This window comes from Petromyzon marinus, unplaced genomic scaffold (assembly GCF_048934315.1).
Source record: "Petromyzon marinus isolate PM22_M1 ecotype Great Lakes invasive population unplaced genomic scaffold, UKy_Petmar_22M1.pri1.0 PM_G_Scaffold_28, whole genome shotgun sequence".
NCBI lineage: Eukaryota > Metazoa > Chordata > Hyperoartia > Petromyzontiformes > Petromyzontidae > Petromyzon > Petromyzon marinus.
The window spans coordinates 1-5,000 of NW_027422850.1; positions in this window are offsets into that span (position 1 = coordinate 1).

Sequence of the window (5,000 nt, forward strand, 5' to 3'; positions counted from 1 at the left end):
GCCCTCTGGGCATCTGATGTTGCTAAACCTATGGCGTCTAGGTCGGCGCTAAAAATGACTAGTATACCTTCCATGACCTTCCATAACTCGTCCTTGGAAAAGGAAGAGGAGATGAACTACGATTTTTACGAACAGATTAAAAGTCTAGTTGAGTCGGATGACTCTTCAGATGACTTTACAGAGGATGATGAGGATGTGGAGGAGTCCTTCCTCGACATATCGGCTGAGGAACCCGTGTTGGGAAAGTTTCCCATTGACACCAAGGGAACTATCACGGTTGTACTGCCTAGTCTGGAGTATATATGCGTTATCTGTAAACAAAACATGGGCAAAGCATCCGAACTTGTTGCACATTTTAACATCAAACACAGAGACATTCCTCTGGTGTTTAAGTGCGCTAAATGTGACAAAACCAACTCAAACCACCGATCGATTGCCTGTCATGCCCCCAAATGTGGGGGAATAAAGTTAACTGAGGAAAGCTTACCAATGGTCTGTGAATGTTGCCAGGCACGCTTTGCAACTCTAAGTGGCCTTTCGCAGCACAAGAGGCATGCTCACCCAGTCACCCGTAATGAGGAAAGGATTAAAGATGGTATAAAGGGTACCTCGCAGAGAGGGGTACACCGTAGCTGCTGGTCTTTGAAGGAAGTAGAACAGCTGGCCCTTCTAGAGTTGCAGTTTCAGGGGAAAAAGAATATCAATAAGATCATTGCTGAAGCGCTTGGGACTAAGACCAACAAGCAAGTCTCTGACAAGAGACGGGACCTAAGTAAAAAGACAGGGGCCCCCATGTCAGACAGCTTACATTTTTCTTCTAGGCCTCTTGAGACATTGTCTCCCCCACCAAATGTAACAACGGGGACTTCATCCATACTCGCTCAAGCAGCTGAGCGGCTTACGAATGAGAATTCTGGGACCCTGGAAAAGCCTGCAATGGAGGCAATAAAGGCTTGGCTTAACGGCGAGGGCCAACATGATGCCCTCGTAGAAACTGCCACAGCATTGATGCTTTGTCCGATGAGATTGGTGAAAAACAAAGGCAAACGTTCAAAACCCGAGAACGACATTATTAAACCCAGGATATTACCCACACGATCTTGGATGAAGAAGAGAGCGGAAAAACGAGGAAGCTTCATGAAGCACCAGAAGCTCTTCTTTAAGAACCGCTCTCTTCTTGCGTCCTTAGTCCTGGATGGCACTGAACGTCATGAATGCCGAATCCCGAACGCAGATGTATATCGTTTTTACTGCGAAAAATGGGAGAAGGTGTTGCCATTCAATGGCCTGGGCCAATTTAAGTCATCAGGTGTTGCAAATAACGAATACTTTGAGCCCCTAATTTCGGTGGAGGAAGTTCAGACTGCCATACGGGCCATTAAACCAACGTCAGCAGCTGGGCCAGATGGCCTAACAAGGGCTGCAATCTGTGCTGCCGACCCCGAGGGTCGGACACTGACAGCCCTATTTAATGCATGGATGATTACAGGAATTATTCCCAAAGAGTTGAAAAAGAATAGGACGATTCTTATTCCTAAGGTTATGGACGATGAAAAGCTGAAAGAATTGGGGAACTGGAGACCAATAACGATCGGTTCAATGATTCTGAGATTATTTTCCAGAATAATGACTGCACGTCTTGCTCGTGCTTGTCCCTTAAACCCAAGGCAGCGTGGTTTTATAGCGGCATCTGGCTACTCTGAAAATCTTAAGGTGCTACAGGACCTTATGAGACATGCTAAGAAATTGCACAGGCCGTTGGCTGTCATGTTTATCGACATAGCGAAAGCTTTTGACTCGGTTTCGCATGCTCATATTTTATGGGTGTTAAGGCACAAGAAAGTAGATGAACACGTGGTGGGCATCATCCAGAACGCCTACGATCGGTGTACGACCTCGTTCAAAAGCAATGGCGAGTCGACTCGAGAAATTAGCATACGTGTTGGTGTCAAACAGGGTGACCCCATGTCACCCCTGCTCTTCAATCTTGCCATGGACCCTTTGATATGCACCCTAGAGTCACACGGAGTTGGGTACTCCATTGATACCGACCACGTGACAGCTCTTGCGTTTGCTGATGATTTGGTGTTGGTGAGCGAATCTTGGGTTGGTATGGCCGCCAATCTAGCGATCTTGGAATCATTTTGTGGGCTATCGGGATTGGAGGTTCAGGCCAGAAAGTGCCAGGGCTTCATGATAAGCCCAACCAAAGATTCATATACGGTGAACAACTGCGACCCATGGACTATCAAAAATAAAGATGTCCATATGATCCAACCTGATGAATCAACGAAATACCTTGGTCTGAAAATTGGCCCTTGGACTGACACTATACAGCCTGATCTACATTGTCAGCTAAAGACATGGATCTCGAAAATCGATGAGGCGCCTCTGAAGCCAACTCAGAAGGTTGAACTACTCAATGCCTATGCCCTACCCAGATTGTTATATCCTGCAGACCACTCGGACTGCAAGCAATCAACTCTCCGTGGGTTGGACCAAGAGATTAGAAAGGCGGTAAAAGGATGGCTCCACCTTCCCGCTTCAACTTGTGATGGACTGTTATATGCCAGAGCCCGAGACGGAGGCCTTGCCATCTTGAAACTGGAAAAAACAATCCCTTCGGTTCAAGTTAGAAGGCTGCAACGTATAGCAAACTCGTCCGATGCTATCACCCGTAATATTGTGTCCTCGCAGGGTATGGAGGAAGAATACCGTAATTTGTGGGTACGAGCAGGGGGTGACAGTGATGCAATCCCAACATTCGTTCTCAGGGACTCGGTGTCAAAAGAACCTGTATATCCGAGACCCTGCGATTGGAGGGAGCATGAATTTCAGAGATGGTGCGAAAAGCCGGTTCAAGGAAGGGGCATTGTAAACTTTGCGCATGATAGAATCAGTAATGCTTGGTTGAGGCCATGGTGCGGCTTTAAACAATGCTTCTTTATCGCAGCACTACAACTAAGGGCAAATATTTACCCAACAAGAGAAAGCTTGAACAGAGGCAGAGATGGGGCCTTACGTTCCTGCAGGAAATGCTCTGCCAGACTCGAGTCCCTTTCGCACATTCTCGGTCAATGTCCTGCAGTACAGAAAGCAAGAATTGCGCGACATAACAAGATCAGTAACATTCTGGCAGACGAAGCGGCTAGATTGGGCTGGTCTGTATACAAAGAGCCACGGTTCATATCCGAGACGGGAGAGATGAGAAAGCCTGACCTCGTGTTTGCAAAAGATGAGGAGGCGGTTGTGATCGATGTCACCGTCCGTTTTGAGCTTTCAAAGAATACCTTGTCAGATGCTGCCTCGCACAAAGTTTCGTACTATACCCCTCTTGGTGATCAAGTCAAAGTGCTGACGAAGGCTAGCAAGGTCACATTCTTTGGATTCCCGGTTGGGGCAAGAGGAAAGTGGCCCCTTGAGAATAACGAGGTACTTACCTCCCTGGGCCTGACCAAACCCAGAACGACATCACTGGCCAAGATGATTTCCCGCAGAACGCTGCTTTTCTCTCTTGATATTCTGAGAATGTTCTGTGGAAATTATGCGGTCTATGAACAGTCATAGACAACCTCCGAAACAAATAATAGTTTTTTTTAAGATGTCATTTGTTTTAGATTGATTTTGTTATTTTCGAAGGTGAAGTCGGTTTTTATTTCATTTTACTATTTTCCACAATTTAGATTGTTATTTTCCAAGACGAAGTCTTGGTTCTTTTTTTTATTGTTAGTTTTTTTTTTAAACACGTCGTATTTGTTACTTTAGAGCTTAGAGGGGACTTTATTTTCGCCTTACTATTTTCTGCCTACAAAGAAGATTAAAAATAAGCTTTTTTCAAGATGGTTTTGTTATTTTCCAAGGTGAAGTCTTGGTATTCTTATTTTACTATTTTCCATAAAGAAGACCTTTCTTTTAGATTTTGTTATTTTCCAAGACGAAGACTTGGTATTTTTATTATATTGCTATTTTTTACACGAAGCTTATTCAAGAGCACTTATATAGATTAGACTTTGTTATTTTAATTCTTTATTTTTGGACTACATCAGTTCGAGAGTCCTGTAACTTACTATTTTCTGCCTACAAAGAAGATTAGAAATAAGCTTTATTTAAGATGTTTTAGATTAGATTTTGTTATTTTCCAAGGTGAAGTCTTGGTTTTTTTTATTTTACTATTTTCCACAAAGAAGACTTTTCTTTTCTTTTAGATTTTGTTATTTTCCAAGACGAAGACTTGGTATTTTTTTGCTATTTTTTACAGGAAGCTTTATTCAAGAGCACTTATATAGATTAGACTTTGTTATTTTAATTCTTTATTTTTGCACTACATCAGTTCGGGAGAAGACTACAAACCAGCTTTATTTAAGATGTTTTAGATTAGATTTTGTTATTTTCCAAGGTGAAGTCTTGGTTTTTTATTTTACTATTTTCCACAAAGAAGACTTTTCTTTTAGATTTTGTTATTTTCCAAGACGAAGACTTGGTATTTTTTTATTATTGCTATTTTTTTACACGAAGCCTATTCAAGAGCACTTATATAGATTAGACTTTGTTATTTTAATTCTTTATTTTTGGACTACATCAGTTCGAGAGTCCTGTAACTTACTATTTTCTGCCTACAAAGAAGATTACAAATAAGCTTTATTTAAGATGTTTTAGATTAGATTTTGTTATTTTCCAAGGTGAAGTCTTGGTTTTTTTTATTTTACTATTTTCCACAAAGAAGACTTTTCTTTTCTTTTAGATTTTGTTATTTTCCAAGACGAAGACTTGTTTTTTTTTGCTATTTTTTTTTTTACACTGCTTTATTCAAGAGCGCTTATATAGATTAGACTTTGTTATTTTAATTCTTTATTTTTGGAATAAATCAGTTTGAGAGTCCTGTAACGTACTATTTTCTGCCTACAAAGAAGACTACAGACAAGCTTTATTTAAGATGTTTTAGATTAGATTTTGTTATTTTCCAAGGTGAAGACTTGGTTTTTTTATTTTACTATTTTCCA